This window comes from Colobus angolensis, unplaced genomic scaffold (assembly GCF_000951035.1).
Source record: "Colobus angolensis palliatus isolate OR3802 unplaced genomic scaffold, Cang.pa_1.0 Scaffold369, whole genome shotgun sequence".
Classification (NCBI taxonomy): Eukaryota; Metazoa; Chordata; class Mammalia; order Primates; family Cercopithecidae; genus Colobus; species Colobus angolensis.
Window position 1 is genome coordinate 17,517 of NW_012117032.1, and position 25,592 is coordinate 43,108.

Consider the following 25,592-nt stretch of genomic DNA (forward strand, 5'->3'; position numbering starts at 1 on the left):
GGCCGAGGTTCTTTCTCCCTCAGGTCTTTCTCCTTCCTTACATTGCACGAAACTTCAATGGTCCTTGTCACTTGGCTTAGTGCCTTGACCCTACCAAACATTTTTGTCAAATTTAAGCCAACAGCACATGTAACTTCAGAAAGAGGCTTAGGGTCATCTAAACCAGGCTGGGTGCAAATAGGGAATATGTCTAAGGCTGTACAGGTTCAGGCTTTAGATGAGCACGGATTCACACGAAAGAATGGGGGACTTTTACACTCCCGGGGTTACTCACTTTCGTTGTGTTTGGCAGCATTCACTGAAAATAACAATTTATTTTCTTTTTTCACTTGCAGGATGAAAAGCATCTGGTCCCACCCTGGATATGATCAACCTTCATATATGGTGTATTATACATGGTGAGTAACCATTTCAAATTCTTTCTTTAAAGTAACAAACCTAAGAAAACAATTAACCCTATTTATAGAGTTTGTCATAATTTGTTTCCCAAATTAGAATGTTACTTATGACTAGGTCATGAACTCACTTCAAATTTTCTACTTCTCTTTCAAGATGGAGAGCCACTGATTGAATACAGAACTGGTATGTGATCTATGCCAATGAAAAAAGAATTATCCTCCTTATCGTTGCATTCTGCACTCTGGGTTACACTTCTAACTGCCATGATTTTTATAATAACAGAACTCACTCCTGGGTCTTCATTTACTGCAGTACCTCTGAATACGGTTAGGTTTATGAAGAGCTTACAAAGGCACTAGGAACTAAGAGTTTTAAAATCTGAATATTGACATAGCAGAAGGCTTCAGATTAGATGGAGAGTTTCAACTTTTGTATTTCTAGCATTATCTTTAAAGAACAATGTTGGTCAATAATACATAATAAATCTTTAATTTTGCTGTTGGTTAGTTGTTACCACCTTGCTCTCCATTCTCTTGTCCCTTATCTCAGGAGCCATCTCTGCGACCTGCAAAGATGAAAAGGGAAAGCAGGAGGTGGAAACTGGTCAGCAGCCTTCTGGTTTATCAGTCATACCTGCAAAGGTCAAATGTGCAAAGCATCAGAAGACAGTGGTTAGAGTGAGATTCTACACTCTCAATGAAGAATAAAGGTATTTCATGAAACAAAAAAGTTTTTTTAATTTATTATAAAGGAATGTTTCTGTGGCTACTTTTTTATTAGTATTCAGTACAAGGACTTGAAATAATATTACTTCTGATAATAGAGTGCCTTAAAATTTTACTTTTTTTTGCAATCTAAAAGCTCCCTCTTCTGACCATGTGGAGTAATTCTTTATAGGCTCTTTTTTTAAATGTTCTTTTTTTTTTTTTTTTTTGTATATATTCTACTTTAAAAGTCTTCATAAGTCTTAATAGTAAGAACAAGCAAATCTGAAATTATAAAAAGGACACCTCGTGCTCAAACCTTGGACTGAAAACATAGCAATTATGAGTTTTGCATTATTGTTTTCCTCCAAAGTTACAGTAAGTTGTATTTCTAAGAGAGTAAGAATCCCTTGTCTTGAGTAGTAATTATAAGCTGCTTTTTGTGGCAAATATTGTGTTATTGAATCACCAGTGGTGGGGCAGACTCTTTGGTTTTTACAAAATGACATAATTGTATATAATATAAATCAAATACAGAAAATCTTGAAAATATACAAATAGATTTAATTCACGGCACATTAATTCAGCTATTAGCATATTTAAAAATACATCTTTCATGGCTGCATAATATTCTGTGATAAACATATATTACAACTTTCGTAAATAATCACATATACTTATATCCAGTTATAATGATGGAAATATCACTATACTAACATAACTTTATAAAGTCCCTTGCAGAAGCATTATGCAAACTTACAATTCTGCAGACTGTACATGAGTTCTCGCCATGTCCTCCAGAATTCTTAGCATTTTAAATATTTACCAAATTTATTAATTTTAAAAATGGTATTTAAAGTTTTATTAGAGTCATATAAAAATGTTATCCCTCTAGTTATTTTGGCCATTCTTCTTCCTATTGTACTTCTTTGTAAATTAACTTTGTGTTCATTAAACATTTTTCTAAGAAGGCATTCAAGATTTATTTGGGAATTTCAGTAGTCCCTCATATGTTCTTTAAATATTTTAGTATTGTGTTCTTTAACTCTAACTTATTATGTTTTGTAATACAAAGGAGATTTCAATATGTCATATAGTCAAATCCACATTCCTGAATGGATATATTTATTCCCATATTATATTCATTAATTTTTGGTATGATTGTTTATAGTTGGTGTTGTAATTCATCTAGAATTAATTTTGTTGTATACTGTAAATATATAAATAGCATTATATTTTCCTAATAGTTAACTTTCAACAACATTTAATAAATAAATTCATATGTATTCAATTGATTTTAATACCAACTGGATTATACACTATAAACTTCTGTGCATGTACCTATTTCTGGTTTTACTATTTTCATTTATTGATTTCTCCATCTAGTCAGCTACATTAAGCATTTTAACAGTATAGTTAAGTCACTTTTTATTATCCCTGTTTTTCAAAATATTTTTGCTGTTTCGCACTTTGATAATTTTACATTTCAGAACAATTTTGCCAAGTTTTTAAAAACTTCTATGATTTCTAAGTTTTTTGTTGGAATTGCATTAAATTTGGGAAAAATTGATATTCACACAATCCTGAGTCTTTACATCTAAGAGTAAGGACTAAATCTTCATTTCTTCATATCACTTTATCAAGTTTTATGTTATTATGCATAAAGATTCTTATGTATATAGGCACTTGCTTCTTAAGTCTATTTGAGTCATATTATTATCTGTAAACTCTATCCTTAGTAAACTCTTTTAACTAGTATATAGGAAAGTTTTATTCATTTTTTAATTTTTTTTTATCAGGACCATTATAGAACTCTGTGAGAATTCTTCTAGCATTTTTCCCATTTTATTGCTGAAATTCCGAATGTTCATAGGGAAAATGGAAATTTGTGTTGCCTTTCATAACATTTCCCATGTTTCATAAATTTTTCCAGATACTCATTGATCTCTTTTTATATGAAGGCTTGTGTATTTCTTCAGCTCATAAAAGTCCTTATTTCATATCTTCAAATAATTCCATTTTTTAGTCTTATTCAGAAACATCGATTACGTATATATTGAAACTCCAAATCTATTCCATTTGCTATTTCTCTCTGATCTGTTGCTTTTCTCCACCCACTTTCTTTGTGTTCTGTTAGGATCCTCAAGTGAGTTTTCTAGCCAGTAAGTAAAAATTCTGCAGTGTTGGTTCTGTTCTTTAATGACGAAATGCAGTTGTAAATTCCAAAATTGCATTTTTAATTTTCTTAAACTATTTCACTTCATTCAGATTCCTTTTGGCATGTTTTTAGTTTTCAGATAGCTTCTGTTTTACCTCGGTCTCATAGGATTCCATGTCATCTTTCACGTCTTCTATTAAAAAAAAAAACTCCTCTTGTCTTATATTTTAGTGAGATCATAAAGCAGGTATTGCCCAAATATAATTTATCTTCTGTAATAAATCTCTTCAAAACTAGTTCCTTCCCTGGATGTTGAATACTATGTCCCTCTCCTTATTTTGAGCTGCAAAAATCTTTTCACAGGCCTCCTGTTGGCTGTTTTCTATTTACACATCCTTGAGAAAGGAGAGGTCTCTCCTAGCCTCATGCTTGCCTGTAAATAGAGTAGGAGGATTATCCTTGTGTCTCCTCACTATCCATCTGCTTGCTGTTAGAAATCGTCTCTCAAATTTTAAGCTCAAAAGGGGTATTTTTTTGTCATCCTTGCTGTTTTAATTTAAAATTGCTTTGCCCTTTTAGTAAAGCCAACAGCCTAAAAGAAATAGGGAAGAATCATAACCATGATCAGTCAAGGCCAATTCTGCTCAATGTCTTCTCTGTGTGGCTCAGAGGTCAGTTTTCTGTATCCAGATTTGTTTGTCCTGGTCTCTATGACAGGTACACAGATTGAAGCTTCTTGGGAGTCTGTTTGCCCAGAAAGAAATTCTTTTTTTTTTTTTTTTTTTTTCTGAGACGAAATCTTGCTCCATCCCCCAGGCTGGAGTACAGTGCAGCTCACTGCAAGCTCCACCTCCCAGGTTCAAGCAGCTCTCCTGCCTCAGCCTCCCAAGTATCTGGGATTACAGACACCTGCCAACACACCTGGTTTATTTTTGTATTTTTAGTAGAGATGGGATTTTGCCATGTTGCCCAGGGTGGTCTTGAACCCCTGACTTCAGGTGATCTGCCCCCCTCAGCCTCCCAAAGGGGATTACAGGTGTGAGTTTGGCCCAGAAAGAAATTTTGCTTTACCAAGGGAAGGCTCACTGCTTAGGGGGATGCCTGGCTCACCACCAGCTCTCTGCCTGGTTCAGCCACGCTGGAAGCTCTGGACATCCTGGAGGATCTGCCCTGGGCTGATCCTTACTCCCCAGCAGCAGAAGTGATTCTGAGGGTCTTGTGCTCTCTGCCCACTGTCGACCCTCACCCCTCCCTTCACCACTCCAAATAAGGGAATATCCATGGGGTGCTGCCAGCACTTGCTTTCCTTAGTTTCCATGTTTGTATCACCTTCTCAGAAGGGAACATTGTGAAACAGTCTTCATCGGTGTTTTTGTTCAATTATCCTCCAATTTCTCTCTTCCGGCAGAAGTTATTTGCACTTTGTCTCAGATGATAGACTCTTTTCCCTAGTTTTCAGTAATAACATTTCTTCTAGTTTGCTATCATTTTGGCCATTTCACAGGAGATCTAGGAGGAGATAAATGAAATGCCTGGACTCCATCAAGTTTCATCTTACCAAATGCCATTCCCTCAACTCTTCTCCCACAGACCCCAGGTATAGCCAGGGATTTGCATTCCCCTGATCCAGAATTCCTTCAGCGGAAAACTATTTCCCCTTTTTTTCGCAATTGGGAGTACTTTTCTACTTCTCATATTCTGTGTGCACCTCTTTCCAATTAAACTGTAAGTTCTCTGAGTAAAGGTGGGGTGACCAATGCCTCCTGGTTTTCCCAGAACCTCTCATGTTTTGAAACCGAAAATCTCCTGTACTAGAAATCTTGTAAACACAGATGGGTGACCATGCTGCTCAAGGTCAGCATAAGCTCTATCTTTAAGCCCCTCCCCAGCTCTAATCATTTAAAACTGTCTTGCCTATAGCAGAAGTTAATGACACATATATTAAATGAGTCACTTTTCCCCATGGCTACAATCGCCTATGACTACACGCACATCTTAATAGGATAGGATTGGCCGGGTGCACTGGTTCATGCCCGTTATCCCAGCACTTCGGGAGGCCGAGGTGGGTGGATCATTTGAGGTCAGAAGTTTGAGACCAACCTGGCCAACGTGGTGAAACCCCATCTCTACTAAAAATACAAAAATTAGCCAGGCTTGGTGGTACACGCCTGTAATCCCAGCTACTCGGGAGGCTGAGGCAGGAGAATTGCTTGAACCCAGGAGGCAGAGCTTGCAGTGAGCCGAGATCGCACCACTGCACTCCAGCCCGGCAACAGAGGGAGACTCCGTCTCAAAAAGTAAATAAATCAAATAAATATAAAAATAGGGTAGGATTAGCCTGCTACTGCTAACCAGAGCAGCTAAGTGAACTAACTGGCAGTCAGGTATATTCATGTGGGGAAGTCGTGAACTTCTTGTAATAAATAAAGTAGCCTGGTTGATTATCTCTAGACACTTACACATTTTTTAAAAAGTCCTCATCACTGGAGTGGTTTCAGACGTACTTACTAATAGTAAAGTATGGGTGGAATGATTCCTTTAAGGCTAATATTTTTATAGAGTCGCTATGATGCCATTCAGTAGATATGCAAAATATATTTTCCAAAAGCATTGGTGCCTCAGGCTGTCCTCCACGGCCATTTAAAACATTATAATGAATTGCTTACTGGATGTGTGATAATACACTAAATGTGCTTTGAGACATGTTCTCTGTCCTAAAGAAGATTTTGTTCAGAAGGAGTGGTTAAGAGCTGTGACTGTTTACTGCTTCCCCACAGTCAACTCAAAATCACCCCAAGTACATCCTTAATGAAATGTATTCTGAGCAGCTTCTCATTTCTTAAATATTTTAAATGACTTTCCCTCTTTAAATAGGCAGAACAAGTCTTGCTCTCGGCATAATCACTGCACGCAAGCCACAGAGAGTTCACTTGAGAGGAGAACATTCACTGGGCCCGTGGTGAAGATCCACCCCAGTATTATTCACACCTGATCTCTGTTGGAGGTGTCAAAGACCAGGGGAAAGGAAAACATCCCATCGCCCTTAATTTGAAGAATCAGATTAGTCAGCAAATGTTGTTTGTTTGTTTGTTTGTTTGAGATGGAGTCTCACTCTGTCACTCAGACTAGAGTGCAATAGCGCTATCTCGGCTCACTGCAACCTCCACCTCCTGGGTTCAAGCGATTCTCCTGCCTCACCCTCCTGAGTAGTTGGGACTACAGGCACCCGCCACCACGCCTAGCTAATTTTTTGTATTTTTAGTAGAGAAGGGGTTTTACCATGTTGGCCAGGATGGTCTCGATCTTCTGACCTCATGATCCGCCCGCCTCAGCCTCCCAAAGTGCTGGGATTACAGGCATGAGCCGCCATGCCTGCCTGGCCTAGTCAGCAAATGTTTTACAAACCATAACAATATGCAGGAGACAAACTCATGAAAGCAGCCATGCAGTTGCTGTTGAAAAGAACGTGAAACTAGAAAAGGCACCCAGTAAGCACCAAGGAGAAATGAGGAGAAACAAAACCTGTGAGAAAAGCCAAAGGAGGTGACATGGGTGAAATTATCCTAAGGGAAATGTTGGTTTTTCAAACATATTTAAGTTTCCTAAGGGCAGAAATTGTGCCTTATGAACTAATCCATCTTTATTCTCATACCTCAGTGCACTCAGTGCATAGGAGTGGTTTTGTGTGGAAATAAGAGATCAAGTTAAATAAATACCACTATCAGGGCAGATAGTCTCTACTTAAATAATTTTAAAAGCCCTTTCAATATAGCACAAATTATACAAGCTTTTTCTCTGGAAAACTATGTAGGTGTGTGTTTACATCCTTAACAGGACTTGGAAATTAATCACATATTGATTATGGAGTGACTAATTAATCATTGAACCAAACTTCCCACAACTATGTCATCTGCCTTCAGATATGTCTAAATATAGCAACACGGGGGCCGAGTGTGGTGAAATGAAGAAGCAGATTTTATGTTCGCACAGGAGCTTTGCAGACCAATGGTCTGATTTGAACCCCAGGTCTGTCACTTTCCAGCTGAGTAGCCTTGAACATTACTTGACCTCTGTAAACCTCAGTTTCCTGATTTGCAAAATGAGGACAATAATAACTCCCTGGCACAAGGATAGCTTTATGGACATGGGACCTGTGCCATCGCACAGAAGGGCCCACACTTGATCTGAAGTTCTGCTGTACTCCTCCTGAAATCTTTAATAACGATTATCTCTGAACTTGTGTTTTGCACACGAAGTCCAACGAAACAATGGAGCATCCATGTGGGCAGTGAGAGACCCTTGCTGCCCCGTGTGCACACTGTGTGGGCAATGCTCCATGAGCACAGAACTCAGGTGAACACATGGTGTTTGGGAGTTTAGAGAGATCCAAAGGAAAGAAAAGGAAAGCATATATTATGTCTATCAGTAAGCAGGGGACAGACAGCCCAGAGAGGTCACACCTTCTATTTGAACCAGAACTTGCTTTCAATTCAGAAACAGGCAATGATGTTCCAAGAAACATGAAAAACCAGGGAACACTATCATGCTATTTGTCACTCATTTATTTCCCTGTATTAGTCACCCACTTAGTTGACAATGACCATGCAGTAGAAAAGGGAAAGACAGGGCAGCACATACCTCCTTTTCTTGTCAGTCCTGCCTTATTCATAAATAAGTCAATGGCAGAAAGTGTTGGTAAATGCTAATCAAGACGTGAATTAAAGATAGTTGAGTTAGTTTTGTGCAGCATTTCCACTGGTCTGGTAAGAAAGAAATACATACACCTGTGTAAGCTATGAAACATAAATGGTGTCGTGTCAGTGATTCCACATACAAGTTAAATGCTCTAATATTTGCATTTAAAACTGGCATCATACAACATAAAGACGAATGATACAATTCAGGCAGATAATTTACATTTTTAGTTTTTTACTTATAACATCGAAAAGCAAATAAAAAATACCATGACACATTAAGAGAGACTGCAGAGGAAAGGAAGAAGCTTCATATTTCAGTACCATTATCACATCACTATCTGAATACTTGAGCAAGGGGCCCCACATTTTCATTCTGCACCAAGTCCTGCAAGTGATCGCCAGTGGCACATACTGATCAATTGAAAAAAGCAGGTATTTTTCTCACATAAACCCTTTCGGGTAACATTTCCTCAATTTGCCTGATCATAAACATCACCATTAGCACTATTGATAGTAGCACAGATTACAGAAACTCTTTTCTGGAGAACCGATATTGTAGGTGTGTGTCTGCACGCTTAACAGGAGCACCAGGAGAATTTTATTATCAAGTAAGTTCAGAAAATGCCTCTTTAGAAGAATGAGGTTGTGAGAGATGATTTCACAACTTTCTATTATTTGATTCTTAGAATTTTATTCTGTGCTTGGCAACTATTCTAATTTGCCTCTAGTATCTATTGTATCTATGATATTTTCATATTCTACTAAAAAGCTCACTTAATGCTTTCTGCTTCCAGACACTTAGTGATATTGCCTATAAACTTTTCCACCTAGGTTTAATGATAGCTTCAAAATTGGCCTCTTCCTGCCTATTGAAACACATGCCTCTATTCTCCCAAATGCACGTTTCCATCCATGTCTTTGAGCCCACTATTTGCCCCTTAAGTATTTTCCCCTCTGCCTATTGTATGCCTGTCTGGAAACAGGCACTGATATGGTTTGGCTGTGTCCCCACCCAAATCTCATCTTGAATTACCACAGGTTGTAAGAGGGACCTGGTGGGAGGCAATTGAATCATGAGGGCAGGTCTTTCCCATGCTGTTCTCGTGATAGTGAATAAGTCTCATGACATCTGATGGTTTTATAAGGTGAAGTTCCCCTGCACAAGCTCTCTATTTCCCTGCTGCCATCCATATAAGTCGTGACTTGCTCCTCCTTGCTTTCCACTGTAATTGTGAGGCCTCTCTAGCCACGTGGAACTGTAAGTACACTAAACCTGTCTTTCTTTTGTACATCACGCAGTCCTGGGTATGTCTTTATCAGCAATCTGAAAATGGACTAACACAGGCACAATCCAGGATAATTCATTTCCTGCCTTTCCCCTACTCCTTATTTCTGTAAATGACATTTCTCAGGCTATTTTGACAAGTTGCTTTCCCTTGGGTTTAGCCAACAGAGAGCCTACAGAGCAGTGGAGGAAAAAAAGCCATCATGTGTGTTTGCGCTGTCTCTGTATTAGTCTGTTTTCACACTACTATATACTACCTGAGACTGGATAGTTTATAAAGGAAAGAGGCTTAATTGACTCACAGTTCAGCATAGTTGGGGAGGCCTCAGGAAACTTATGATCATGGCAGAAGGCAAAGCAGAAGCAAGCACCTTCTTCACAAGGTGGTGGCAGACAGAGAGGAGTGAGCATGGGAAACTGCCCTTTGTAAAACCATTGGATCTAATGAGACTTATCCACTATCACGGGAACAGCACGGGGAAAACCGTCCCCATGATCCAATCACCTCCCACCAGCTCCCTCTCTCTGCATCTGGGGATTGCAATTCGGATTACAATTCAAGATGAGATTTGAGTAGGGACACAGAACCAAACCATATCAGTCTCCATCTCTGGAATTACCTGTATCTTCATGTCTCCTACTTCTTCCTGACAGTCTATCCTTCTGTGATCATAGCTCACCACAGGTAGCTCTGTCTCCTTGGCTCTGGTAACCCCATATTCCCCTTGTGCCCCAGCCCTAAGGTTGGTCCTGTTTTCTGTTGATGCTGACTTTTGGTCACCTTCCTGTCCCTTTTTTTTTTTTTTTTTTTCTTGGCTCTGGTAACCCCATATTCCCCTTGTGCCCCAGCCCTAAGGTTGGTCCTGTTTTCTGTTGATGCTGACTTTTGGTCACCTCCCTGTCCCTTTTTTTTTTTTTAATCTGTTTAACTTTTTCAAGACTTCTGCAGCTAATCCTCCCTATTAAATATCACCTCTCATTACACCTGGCAAAGGCTTTGTTCTCATGATGAGGTCCTCCACCACTGCAATCTTCAAAATGCAAGTTTTCCAAAAATTAGGTAACACATAGTTTTTGAGTGTCTTAGGAGGGCATGACACTGAAGATACCAAAATGAAGAAGACATAGTCCTGTTGTCCTCAAGGAACTTACAGTCTCATGGGAGGCAGACAAATCCATGTATGATTACAATATGGTATTTTGGACAAACACATCTGCTCTAGAAGCACACCACATGGACATGAGTCCTGGCTCTACCACTTACTGACTCTGTGAATGTGGACAAGGCAGGCACCCTTCAAGAAGGATTTTGTGCATTGAACTAAAGAGCTAGATTGGGAGCTATTCTTTGTACACGTGGGAAATATTTAGGAAGATTGCCCAAGCAAGAGCACTGAGATGCATGAAGAATTCCTGATCAGGAAGAATTCCTGAAATACTTCCATATTTCAGGATGGTGGGAAAAGAAATAAGGAGATGGAAGCAGAAGAATTATTTGGCCAGTAAGGTCATCTGGAATTACTGGTCAACTAAAGAGGGAAAAGAAAGAGTTGAGAAAAATCACAAATTTCTGGTTATTTAGGAAGTCTTTCATGACTCTTCCAATGCTGCCTGATCTTGCTTCTCTCTGAATTTCTGTTGAGTAATGGTTAGTACCAGACAGTAATTCATTTCCTTATCTCTAATTCTGTTATGTATTCATCAGTGACTTCCCTTCACCCAGATCAAGAAATGGAGACTTAAAGGCAAAAGCAGTAGTATATTTTTTATACCCGAGAGTGTTCCCTATATTTCATATATAAAGGTATTTAACAGATTTCTTTGATGAATCTATGTTTTTAAAATATATTTCAAAAGTGTTATATCACTATAAGCAAGATTAAGTAACAATGTCAAGAATTCAATAAGGTAACTCTAAATTTTTAGCTTTCCAAAATATCAACTTACTAAATATTCATTATTAAATGGAATAAAAATGCAACTTACTTTCGAGTTTGATCTTCTATGGTTTCAGTTTAATTTTACTAACCATCTTTAGTAATAAAGAGCTGCTAATGGCATGATGATTCGAATTCAGAGAACCAATTTGATTGAATTTTCTGATTAAGTAGATTAATGTTAACTATGCAATATGATGCATAATTATCTATCAAACCCCATTTTTTAGCTCTCTTTTAATGGAGGGCTAACTGCATGATTAGAAAATGAAAAATACAGTTTTTCAGGATTCATTTACTGTAAGTTGACTGAAATTGAGTGGAATAAAACCCAAGTCTATTTGCCTTACAGATGCTATTTCCATGTGTATAATAATTATTTCCTAATATTGATTTGAGAAACTGTAATTTGCTTTCATATTTAATCAATGGAGAACAATATTTGGATCAGAATTCTTTTTGAGTAATATCATAATTGCCACATTATAGACCCTCTCTTTCCCTTTTCTTGCCAGCAATATGAGGTTTCTCTTTCCTGCTAAACTGTTTAGCCTGTTTGGAATTCATGTGACATTTTACATGGAAAGAAGTGTGAAATGCCACTTTCCATACTGCTACCTTATAAATTATTCATTCCTGCTGTTTATCAGGCAGCTTCTGCTTATAGATAAGAAGTCACCTCTCGTTTGCTGCACACATCATAGGGGCCTAAACAATCAAAAAGGGTGTGTAGCCTGCTAACAGAGCAAGGGGAAAATCCAAGCAAGAATCGTTTGGAATGAGACACTTCCATCCTGAAACAAGCCCCACCAATCTTCTTTGACATGCAGTGATAATATTTAGCTTGCTAAAGTGCACAGCTGAAAGAAAGATGCACACTCTCAATAGAGGACAGACAACAGAGGGTAAACTTTCCCAATCCTGAAGGGTAGCTTTAGTGAATCAGAGGTCAAATGAGCAGCTGTTGTTACCCTTTCAAGCAACCTTAGAAATTTCCAAAGCTACAACTATCAAGAAATTCCCTATTTGTTTTTTGAATTTTTGGAAAATATGACAGTGATCCTATCCACATTATCTAATTATCCATATTGTTTTTCCTGTAAATCCCCCACTGTGGTCAGGTTTTGATATGTCATATATGTTGATCTAGAATATCCATTTTTTAAACCAACTTAACATAAATCTATTGGTAAAAATCTAACAGCATCTTTATGCGCTTGAAAGCATAATGGATTACAATGAAGCCTATGAGAGGAACGGCTAAATTTATTATGACTTTAAGTGATTGTTAGTGATAAAAATACCACTGAACTAACTAGAACATTTTTGGGCCAGCTCAGTCTTCCCCATAGAGAAACTTTCTTCACTGCTCTTAATTCAATCCTAACTTTGCATGCAGTATAGGATTCGAGTTTATAAATCTCATTCCACATTTTACCAATCCACAAAATGCATATATTAAGAACATACTCTGTGTGTAACAGTATGTTAAATGAAATACTATGGACAACTGCAAAGAAACCTAAGACACACAGTGGAGGGCCTTCTTAACCCCCTCAGTTTAAGAAAGGCAATTCCCGACCGGGTGCGGTGGCTCACACCTGTAATCCCAGCACTTTGGGTGGCCAAGGTGGGTGGATCACGAGGTCAGCAGTTCGAGACCAGCCTGACCAACATGGTGAAACCCCGTCTCTACTAAAAATACAAAAAAATTAGCTGAGTGTGGTGGTGGGAGCCTGTAATCCCAGTGACCTGGGAGGCTGAGGCAGGAAAATCGCTTTAAACCATAAGGCAGAGGTTGCAGTGAGCCCAGATTGCACAACTGCACTCTAGCCTGGGCAATAAGAGCAAAACTCCATCTAAAAAAAAAGAAAGGCAATTCCCATTTATAGATTAAAACAGCTTCCTCATTAGCTAATGGCAGTCTGCACCAAAAGTCAAACTTCCACTCTTTAAAGCTAGAGTTGTCCCAATGTCTTCTTTTATGAGACTGCATGCTGCCTGGGCGGATAAAAATGACACATACAGCCAGGCATGGCTGCTCACACCTGTAATCCCAGCACTTTGGGAGGCTGAGGTGGGTGGATCACTTGAGGTCAGGAGTTTGAGACCAGCCTGGCTAACATGGTGAAACTCCATCTCTACTAAAAATACAAAAAATTAGCTGGGTGTGGTGGCGGGCACCTGTAGTCCCAGCTACTCGGGAGGCTGAGGCAGGAGAATGGTGTGAACCCTGGAGGCAGAGTTTGCAGTGAGCCGAGATCGCACCACTGCACTCCAGTCTGGGTGACAGAGTGAGACTCTGTCTCAAAAAAAAAAAAAAAAAGAAGGCATTATGTGACCAGAGTCAACTCTCCTTGAATGCACATCCACAGTTTTTTCATAGAGCACTAGTCACTAATATTCCACACTATATGTGGTTGATGACATCATTTGGCACTGATTCTTCACACATCCCTGTTCTCATACTCTTTTCCAAACAACTGCTCAGCCACATACCTGCTTTGATGGACCTGATGCTAGAAGAGATGAAGCCTTGAAGAGTTGTGCTTGGGTATTATTCTCTTGCACATCTACAAGCATCATGAGAAGACTGGCTCCTATCAGGTAAAAGATATATGTGGCTGAGTTTCATCAGCCAAGTTTAGCCTAGACCATCTAAGCCTCAGCTGCCTAAGTGAGCACAGCCAAAATGAGCAGAGCCCTCCAGGCAAGCCCAGTTTGGATGGACGAACCCTGCAGAAGCATGAGAAATGCATGTTTACTGTTGTTTGCCACTGACATTTTGTGGTTGTTTATTGCAGAGCAAAAATTTATTGATAAATCATGAAAGATATTCAAATGATGCTATTCACTGACTTTTATAATATGGAGTAAAATATCCAAAAGTATGAAGGCTAAAAAAAAGAGGTCAGCAACATTGTTTTTTAATTTTTTTAACTTTTATGTCAAGTTCAGGTTTGTTACCTAGGTAAACTTGTATCATGGGGGTTTGTCATACAAACTATTTCATCACCCAGTTTTGATGCCTACATTTTATGTACTCACTGCATACAGCTTAATGAAGTGGGGTCTTATGGGGATAGAAAGGATAAAAAACATCACCCCTGTTCTCAGGAAGCTTAAAACTGAGTTGATACTATATGCTATATACATGAGAAAAGAGACAGGAAAATTCACTCAGCTATTTCAATGTAGAAATTGCCTTTCTTGGATCACTGCATATGAGACACTGCCAGGCAGATTCAGAGAAAAGGGAACTAGCTTCAAGGTGTGAGGACACAAGACATCTGGATGAGGAGAGTGTGTTTTTTGTTGATGCTTCCACTAACAGCCTGCATGCAAACCATGGCGCTTCAGGGACTCTGGCCACCCCAGACTCCCATTTCTTCAGCGAAAAGAGAAGCCCAGCATGGGGATCCTCCCGACAGGAACTTTTGCTGGGGAACAAAGTGCATGTCTAAGAAAATGGGCTTTTCTTCTTAGGTAATGATATTCGAGTCAGATTCAAATTGCTAAATACAAATCGTAACAAATCAAGGTTACCATCAAGCAGGTTTATAATTGTCACTTTAAAAAAGCTGCTCTAAATAGATTCCCTTTGAGCATTATAATGAGAACGAGGAATTTAGAAAGAGCTCTAACAGGTGCTAAAAATTAGGATCCACTTATGCTCCAGGAGAAGAGAAGTGACAGCAACTTGGACATAAAGGCATTAAAAGGGGCCCATGCTCCTTTTCTCTGAGTTCCCATGTGCAGGTCAACACCACTTGGTTCTTTACCAAGGGCAAGACTTGCCAGACAAGGCTAGTGTGTAAAGTTCCTGGCATGACTGTTAGTGCTGTCATGTACTTTTTCTCTTGGCTGTTTGTCTCAAAGTTAATAGCACGTACAGTGTATTGAAGACTATAGATTTTAAATGCATATTGCCTAGGTAAAGACCAGACGGTATGAGAACTTAGGAAGAAACACTATTCCCGGAAATCAGAAGTGTCAGGCACACTAATAGAATTATAGCCAGCGGGAACAATGGGGTATCACGTTGAGGTTTCTGAAGAGCCAGCCTTAAGTGGACCAGGAAATCCATTAGGGGAAAGCAAGGGGAAGCTGCAAAGACAGTGGTGGGAGAGCTCCTCCGTAGCTCCTGTCTGGGGTGAGGAATGTCTGCATTTTTACCACTTCTTTGGCTAAACATTCTAAAGGTCACTTTAAAAATATTTATTAAAGGGGAGGGGAGTAAAAAATTTAAAAAAGAAAATTAAAGCAGGATGATAAAGGGAAGGTGAATGGCTAAAGAGACTAAAGATAAGTTTAAGGACAAGGTAAGGGAAAATTTAATGGAGTAAAATTTTTAATACAATTTAAAAACCCAATAATATTAAAAAGTTAAACTTTAACAATCAAATCAAACGTGAATTAGAAAGTTCTAAATGTTTTATCTGGAATTTTTTTCAAATATTTTAGAAACAAGAATTTTAAAAGAAGAAAGATTAAAATGAAAGAAAAGAGAAGCAAGAAGCCTAAAGAATGAACAGATGAAATTAACGGAAATGGAAACAGAAAATAAGTATAAAATAATCAGCATTTAGAAAGAGAGCAGAAAGTTCTAAAACTGTGTTGAGAAACTAATAAAACAAAACGGATCATTAAAGAAACCAGATAATACAGTCAGTGTGGGGGAGAAAGAGGGAACAAGACTGGAAAGGGGGATAGGTTGAGGATAGATACAGAATTCACACTGTCAGCAGGCCAGTTATGTGAATTCCTGGTTAAACTTTGTGCAATCCATTTCTGTCTCTGCCACTGTAGCTGCCCAAAGGATTCTCCTTACCCGCTGCCCAGATAGAGCCTATTTATCTAGACAGGGGAATTGCAACAGAGAAAGAATGCATTTCACACAGAGCCAGCTAAATGAGAAACTGGGGTTTTGTTACTCAAATCAGTCTCCCAGAAAATGTAGAGACCGAGGTTTTTGAAGGATAATTTGGCAGGAGTGGGGAGTGTTGATTGATTGGGCCATGGATGAAATTATTGGGGCTGTTGGTGGGTTCTTTCTGTTGTCTTCTATCCCTGTTCTGTTGTCTTCTGTTCCTGATTGAGCCAGATTACCAGTTTAGGTGGTGCCATCTGGTGCATCAGAATGGCAGTGTCTGAAAAAAATGTCTCGAGCACCAATTTACAATGGTGATGTTATCCCTAGGAGCAACTGGAGAAGTTAGGAATCTTGTGACCTTTGGCTGTATGACTCCTAAACCACAATTTCTAATCTCGTGGCCAATTTGTTAGTCTTACAACGGCAATCTGGTCCCCAGGCAAAAAAGGGTTTTATTTTAGGAAAGGACTTTCATCACATTTGTTTCAAAGTTAAAGTATAAACTAAATTTCTCCCAAAGTTAGTTTGGCCTACTCTCAGGAAGGAACAAAGGCAGCTTGGAGGTGAGAAGCAAGATGGAGTCAGTTAGGTCAGATCTCTTTCACGGTCATAATTTTCTCACCGTTTTAATTTTTGCAAAGGCAGTTTCACTACTCAGAAACATATTCCTCTTAAAACCTCAGGACCAAGATTAAAAGAGGCCACTTTTCCCTCCACCTTCATCATAGCCATGCTGTTTTTTTATTCGTTTGTTTTTGTTTTTTTTCCCCAGCTTGCCCAGAGAAGAGGCTTGCCAAACCATGTGGTCGTGTCCACCCGGAGGAGGCAGCTTTCTCCACTGTGTAGAAGGGCGTTATATGGGCCAGCTGTCGCCCCAGATGTTTTTTTTAAATCGTTCACATCATCTCACATAATATTTTCACAGTTTGGGCTTTTCAAAATTGAACTTCTTAAGTACTTAACTACTCAAATTCTTTTAATCCAATATTTAAATGAATACCCGAAATAATCAAGAAATGAAATCAAACAAGTATGCTAAACAAAAGCCATTTGAGTTTCACAATAAATAGTTATTTTATGTGCAGCAAATAAACCCAGGGAATTAATAATGTTGGTATCTTTTGAGAACATTTTTTCCTTTGTGACTTTGGTTTATGCAAATAACTATATCTTATGAGCTCATATCGTGAAGTTACAACTTGATGCCTGAGGATTGATTCTTGTATTCCTTTTAATCTTCCTCCAGTGTGACCTGGTACTTATATAGTTTAATCCTTGCATTAATATTTTAATATAGATTTGATTTGGATTGAAATGAGCAAGAAGATTCACTGGAATCTATCTAAAGAGATTACTTGTGTGATTTCATTTTGCTACATTAGTAGTCTGTGATAGATATACTCTATTTGCAGAGTACATCTACCTTCAAATCAAGTGTCCTGCCAAAAGGCAATATGACAGCTAAGCTTGAAGTTCATAAAAAACAGCTATTTGGTTCAGGAAAAAATAAAACAACTCACAACTTTTCACTAAAACCAAGCCTGCTCTTCTTTTCCAGATGGATTATATTGGATAAATGTGTTTATCCCTATTTTCAATACTTAAACACACAGACACACACAGATAATTTGTATCTTGAGACCAATTTCTTTTATCTGTCCAATAAAAAAATTGGACTAGATACTGTCTTTTGTTTTTAAAAAATAAAAATAGTTTCCTTTTCCTTTTATTAATAATTCATGGTTATGACAGAAAAGAAAGAGATTTAAAATAAGTGAAGGTCATTCTGGATTTACCAATAAAAATATTGTTAATATCTTCATATATAGTCTAACAGACATGTTTTGTATATGTATAAATACACAATTATATCTTTTAAATAATTTTATACTACATATTGCTTGATAACATCTTTCACTTATCACTGTATTGTTTATATAAGAGATTATCTTTTAATTTAACACACCATAAATTATAAACCTAGCTCCAATTAATGTACTTAAAATTATTTTCTAGTTTCTGCTTTATGAGTAATTCTATGATAATCATCCTTTTATAGATACCTGAACATTTATTCAATTATTTTTAGAATCACTGCCTGCAAGTAGAATTTGTTTTTAAAAGTATGCATATTCTAAATTTAGGTATGTATGAATTTTGAATCATTTGATCAAGTTTTTAAAAAATCTCTTGGGTTTTGATTGAGGTCTCATTGAATCTGTAGTGTAGGTTAATGATCATTCATTATTAATTTGTTTCACAGATATGTATCAAGTTCCTACTATGAACCAGACTAACTGCTAGAGCAGTGGAAAAAAAAAAGTCTTCCCTATGGAACATCTGCATAAAAGAGTCAAAACCATGGGGGACCCATAGCCATGGGCTCCCTAAACGTTTGCTGAAAAATCACTGGCATGGGGAAGATTGGTTCATGGGATAAAAGACATACAGACTTACTTAACATGTATACACAGGAGCCTTCAGGATGCAGAGGCAACCCAAAAATAAGATATGATAGTTTATATGCCATCCTGAGGCCGCAGTAAAGAATGCAGACTCAGAGCATGGCCAAAAGCAAGTTCTGTTGGTAAATCAGGTTTAGTGGCAAGACGGGGAGAAAAAAAGAAGCTTGGCTGGCAAGGGAAGCCTTGCTATGTAGATGAAGCCTCCCTGAGAGAGAATAGATGGCAAATGTTTCTTTTCAGACTGTTAAAGATCTCAGACTTACGAAGATGTCAGACTCTCAATCCCTCCTGGATCCTGAAAGGTAAGAAACCTACCTGGGGCGGGGGGGTGGGGGAGGTTGGCTAGTTGGTTACATTAATGAAGATTCTCTACAGGTGCAAATTTTCCCCACAAAAAATAGCTTTGCAGGCCACTTCTGTTTGCTGGCCAAGCAGCAGCCATTTCAAAGTATGTCAAAGAAATAAATTTTGGGGTGAAATATTTTAATTTACTTCAAAGTCAGCAAACAAATAGATAAACAACACAAAGTCAGGGTGTGGAGAGGGTGCTAGATGATAAGAGCTCTCAAGGTAAAGCAAAGAAAGGAGCCAAAGAGTGATGGGGTAATATTGTATATAAGATTATTGGAAAGGCTTCTTATATCAATACCGAATCATGAAACTGCCTTTGCAAAAATTATAACAGAAAATTATGACAGTGAAAATGATCTGACCTAACCAACTCCATCTTGCTTCTCACCTCCAAGCTGTCCTTGTTCATTCCAGGGCATAGGACTTTGGGAGGAAGTTAGTTTATAGCTTAACTTTGAAAGAAAGATAACAGCCTTTTCCTGAAATAAACTCTCTTCTTGCCTGGCGACCAGACTGTCGTTTGTAGTCACAATGTAGTCACAAGATTAGAAATTATGGCTAGTCATGCAGCTAGAGGCCACAAAGTTCCAAACCTTCCGGTTGCTCCTCAGGATAACATCACTACCATAAAACCTAAGAGGGATGCTGGAGATATTTTCCAGACCCTGCACTAGATGGATCAACCGGTGCCACACAGTTCAATAAACTGGCTCATCTGGTCATGTGACCCTCATCTAAGAACTGACTCAGTGCAAAAAGACTGCTTGAGCTCCCTATGATTTAATCTCCTACTCAACCGATCAATTCTCCCACCCCCTCCATGGCCCTCTACTGTAACCACCCAAGGGGTTCACCTTGCCTGCTGCCCAGACAGAGCCAACTCATCAAGACAGGGGAATTGCAATAAAGAGTAATTCACACAGAGCCAGCTGTGCGGGAGATGGGAGTTTTATTATTACTCAAATCAGTCTCCCTGAGCATTCAGGGATCAGAGTTTTTAAGGATAATTTGGTGGGTGAAGGAAGACCAGTGAGTTGAGACTGCTGACTGGTTGGGTCAGAGATGGAACCATAGGGAATTGAAGCTGTCCCTTGTGCTGAGTCGGTTCTTGGGTGGGGGCCACAAGATGAGATGAGTCAGTTTATCGATCTGGGTGATGCCAGATGATCCATCAAGGGCAGGGTTTGCAAAATATCTCAAGCACTAATCTTAGGAGCAGTTTATGGAGGGTTAGAATCTTGTAGCCGCCAGCTGCATGACTCCTAAACCATAATTTCTAATCCTGTGACTAATGTTGGTCTAGTCCTCAGGCAAGAAGAAGGTCTGCTTTGGGAAAAGGCTGTTACCATCTTTGTTTAAAGTATAAACTAAGTTACTCCCAAAGTTAGTTCAGCCTATGCGCGGGAATGAACAAAGACAGCTTGGAGGTTAGATGCAAGATGAAGTCAGTTAAGTTAGATCTCTTTCACTGTCTCACTCATAATTTTGCAAAGGCAGTTTTGCTACCAGTCAAATTATCCTCAAAAAACTCCAGTCTCTGAATCCTGGGGGAGATTGATTTGAGTAATAACTCTGTCTCCCACATGGCATGGCCAATCTCCTGTCGATTAAACTCTTTCTCTACTGTAATAATGTGGATTACTTTTGTTTGTACAGCATGCAGGAAAAAACTTTCAAAAGGTTACAACCAGAGACCTGAAGGAAGCAAGGAAGAAAGCCACATGGTTGTCAAAGAGAAGAGGAAAGGAGAACACTAAGCTGGATGACGTTCTCTGTTTCTTTGAAAACAGAGAAGATGACAAGTTAGGGAGAGATCAGCGGTCATACTGTGAAGCATCTTTGGATAAACGGCAGGGACTTTGGAATTTCTTTTTGAATGTGAGCATAATCCATTGAAAGGTGTCATGCAGGGAAGTGGCAAAACACTTTTAAAATTTTTCATCTTTTCTTTCTGAAGTAGAGCTCACTCTCCATTTATTTGTCTTCTTTGATATCTCTCAATAGAATGTTGCAGTTTTAGTATTCTCCTATTAAACATTGGTTTAACTTTCTTGTTCCTCTAAATCATAATTTATTTTCATAATTAGTATCTCTGAAATGCCAGTTTCTGACTAGGTCTGCTACTCACCACACAAAAAGCCAATCACTGAGACACAAGTATTGACAGGTAAGAAGGCTTTAATCAGGTGCTGCAGCCTAGTTAATGAGAGATTAGTCTCAAATCCACCTCCCTGATGGACTAAAATCTGGGGATTATGTAGTAGAGAAGAAATGTAACTATATCTGAGAAAATAGGAATCAGGGAGGGATAAGCAAGAGGAGTTGGTCAACAAGACGCAGGTGGTCAGTTAGGCCACCATGATGGGTGAGGGGTCTGGCATCCCATTGTCTAGATGCAGTGATCTCAGTGATCTCGTGAGTTTTAGCTCCTTGATACTATCTGGGAGGCCTGAGGGTTGGTTTCCTAAGAAATGAACTGAGGTAAGAGAGAAATGTCACTTTCTTAAGTTTCATGACTAGGAAGGTCAATTTCTATGTTTATTCAAAAAAACCCATAAACATCAGTTCTGTGGGACAATTGGGTTGGTTTCATCAGCATTTTAGCAAAAAACATCTTACAGGTCCCTTCAGTAGTTAATTATCAGGTTCTGTGAACACTGTTGTACCAATGATTCATAAGTAAGTCTCTGCAGATCCATTCAAGAACATAAGTTTCAAGGGAGCCAGGGAGAACGGTCTAGAGACAGAGGGACAGATTCAAGCACATTAAAATCAGATGAGCTGTACCTTCCTCTTAATTTTGCTATAAATCTAAAACTGCTCTAAAACAAATAGTCTTTTAAAAAATCAGATGAGTGATTTCTAGGAAAACTGTGACCTCATCCAACAAACTCTTACAGTTCTCTGGCTCTGGTGGACTCTGGTTCTCAGGTCCTTAGATCTTTCCTAAATTAAATACCTTAGATCAGCATCCCCCAAAATATATGTGGAAGCTCAGATCCTAAAGGTCTGGATTCTAATGTGTAACAAAATTTGAGAATAACTATTCGAGACTAACCTTTGATCTCCTACTTTTTTTTGGAAGATCCAGGATTCCCTATCACTGTACTAACAGTAATCAGGACAGGCCTTGGAAAGCAAGTAATCTGATTGGAGTTGCTCAACATGAAATTGCCATGAAGTTAAGTTTCCGATTCAGAGAAAAACAGATGAAGAGAAATTCAATATCAAATTTTATTTAGGCCTTCATTTATGTGAAAAAAGATATATGTATTTGTGATCTAACAATTTTATTTGTATCCTTATAATTTTCTAGGAAACACTCTGGGTAAAATTTAGAAAATGGGACAGATAGACCCAGAGCATATTGGAAAGGCTATACCGTGAGGTGATGCTTTGAAGGATAAGACCTTCTCAAGATGTAGAGAATAGCTTACTTTAATGAAACAAGAATGAGTTAGTATGGGAGAAGCCCTGGGTTCAAAGCTTTAGTCACTTAACTTGATAAAACCTTAGTTTACTCAGCTGTAAAATGGAGAAATAGCAGATATGTCTTTTATAAGATTTTTGTGAAAATCAAATATGAAAATGTATGTTAAAGTAATCAATCAAGGGATAGAAACATACAAACTACCAATCCACTTACATTTCTAGAAAGTATATATCATTGGTTCATGTGTTAAGAGAGAGCGCTCCTTCTCCAAATACATCCTTGGGATAAAGTTTGCCAGACACTCAGGCCTTGGGTGAAAGAAACTCCAGAGCTGAAACTCTTCCAAGTAATTTATAACCATAAAGCAAACATCTGCAAAGACTGAAATCTGTTTGAAATGTAGGCTACATTTATTTTTTCACACACCACTATTGTCATATAAAAATAACATGAAAATAGTGAAAAGTAAAATTAAGAAGTCATTGGGAAATACCCAATTGCCCTTTTCATGCTTGAAGTATAGAACTCCCTAGGATGTTCACAATCTACAATATGAAGCTACTAGTCTTGTAACACTTGCAAAAGACCACAGAGAAGGTACAGAGACTAGATGAAATAGGAAACCCAGTATTTGTATTTTATTCAACTTGTAGTTATCATCAAGCTGATCACATACTATGTGTAACATGCTATGGTAGGCACAGAAAGGAATACAGGGAAGCATTAACCATCAAAGAGCTTACAATGAGGGTGGGAAACAAAACATATACCTGTGAATATTTAACTAAAACTATGACAGATGAAACAGCAGCCATATCAGAAGATATGAAAATAAAAGCAACAATTAATATGACTCAATATGTAACAACTACAGAAAAATACCCCTCTCGTTTCTTAAAAGGATGACATTTAAGTGTCATTTATTAAAGGATAATTTTCAAAAATCAGGTAAAATCATGAGTCTCACATAGATATAAAATGAATACGTGTTAAAGATTGTTTTAAACTCATTATTAACATGGAAAACAGTAAGCTGGTACAATCAGTTTTAAAAATAAGTTAAAGGAGCAGAAAGTTATGTGTAGAAAAGGAAAGTTGAAATGCATTTACAAATAGAGAGAAATCTGGTTTTTTTCCTGAAGGGAGGGAAGTCAATTGAACCACCAAACAGAATTATTTTGCATGTCTATAGAAAAGAATTATTGCATCTTGCTATCAGTTATCTACAACTTACACAGTTGTAAAATGGATCAAAGGCAACACCAAGAGTCCCCATAGAATCAGAATCAGATAATGCAGAAAGGTGTGCTCAGAGCACTTAGTTTTCCACTGAAGCACACAAATTTCCCTACAAGGTTCAATCTAAATCTAAACTATCATTTCCTTACATGTAGTTTCCAAATGTGACATTTGTTATGAAGATATTACTAATATGAGAAGATTTATCAACGTTCATTACACATTTTCACTATGCAAAGTATTTTAAATGACTTTAATTAAAAATTAACAAAGTAAAGCAATATATTTGTATCACAATATGATACAGTATAATATGAACTATATTAATTGAAATCACATATTACTGTAACTGCCCAATAGGTTCACCTTGACCGCTACCTAGACACAGCTGATTTATCAAGACAGGGGAATTGCAATAGAGAAAGTGTAATTCATGCAGAGCTAGCTGTGTGGGAGACTGAAGTTTTATTATTACTCAAATCGGTCTCCCCAAGCATTTGGGCATTAGAGGATTTAAGGATAATTTGGTGGGTGAGGGAAAGCCAGTGAGTCAAGAGTGCTGGCTGGTTGGGTCAGAGGTGAAACCATAGGGAACTGAAGCTGTCCTCTTGTGCTGAGTCAGTTCTTGGGTGGGCGCCACAGGATCAGATGAGCCAGTTTAGGATCTGGGTGGTGCCCGCTGATCCATCAATGGCAGCGTCTCCAAAATATCTCAAGCATTTATCTTAGGAGCAGTTTAGGGAGCGTCAGAATCTTGTAGCCTCCAGCTGCATGACTCCTAAGCCGTCATTTCTAATCTTGTGGCTAATGTTAGTCCTACGAAAGCAGTCTAGTTCCCAGGCAAGCAGGAGGTTTGTTTTGGGAAAGGCCTGTTATCGCTTTTGTTTTTATGAACTATAAATTAAGTTCCCCCCAAAGATAGTTCAGCCTACACCCAGGAATGAACAGGACAATTTGGAGGTTAGAAGCAAGATGAAGTTGGTCAGGTCAGATCTGTTTCAATGTCTCAGTTACAATTTTGCAATGGCGGTTTCAATATGAAATTGAACAGAAAACATTAACTTGTTATGTAAAAAATTTGAGACACCTGTAAAATAATGCTCTGACACCCATCAATGGCTCTCCCAAAAAACCAAAATGTTGGTCTCAATAAAGTGTCAATCAGTAAAATGTCAAGATCAATTAAATTAATTGGGTTATATTATTTTTAAATTAACACCAGTGAAAATATATTCTTTCAGAAAATTCCTTTTTAGCAGCTTTAAGGAGCTTCTCTTTAAATTTTGTTTTCTGGTAAAATATACTACACCATTGCTTTTATGCTTGTTCCTTAAAATAAATATGACTTCATCCAATGTTGGGGACCTTATAGTCACTGAAATCATTTTATTCCTCCCAAAATACCCATGGTGTGGCATTCCTAAAGTAGATTGTACGTCCTACTGAGTCATATTTCTAGCTAGTCACCTTGTCCCCTGCTTCTCTTTTTGTCTTTTAATTACAAGACTAGGATCTACTAAATATAATATTTGGCTGCTTTTACGTCCTGTAGGGGTAATAGGTGATTTATAGGATGACATTGATATGGGTTGGCTGACTCATAGCTACCCAGCATTCAGATTAATGCATTGGACTTTTCTCTGGACTGTGAGTCCTAAAATTTGGTAGGATTGATGGCTTTATGTGCAACTCTTGTGAGTTTTAGAATATTTTTTCCTCTTAATTTCCCCTAGATTTGAAGCCATGTCCTAAGAAGGCATTAAATTCCAAATTTAATTATAAACTCAAGAATGGCAGAAGTGCTTCTCTATTAGAAGGTTAAGTAACAAAATAGTTAAGATCTAAAATTATATCATGCCATAAAGAATACATGTTTTACCTTCATTCTTTCCTCCACACGTATAACCAACTTTATCTCTACAGAAAAGGGTAGCCGCAGTCAAACCAGAAACACAATGGGCAGAGCCTTCACTTGCTTTGAAAGCTTGACAAGTACAGAGCTTGTTCCTATCTACAAAATACCAGGAACATACATTAATGGAAAAGCATCA

At 38.1% G+C, this 25,592-nt stretch overlaps 1 long non-coding RNA gene across 1 annotated transcript; it reads left to right on the forward strand.

The window, feature by feature from the left end:
* Window positions 1-334: 334 nt before the first annotated feature.
* Window positions 335-20,919, forward strand: LOC105520013. Its single transcript, XR_001003061.1, has 3 exons — window positions 335-398; window positions 952-1,108; window positions 20,526-20,919. It is a non-coding gene; the product is annotated as an uncharacterized LOC105520013 (long non-coding RNA).
* Window positions 20,920-25,592: the final 4,673 nt, after the last annotated feature.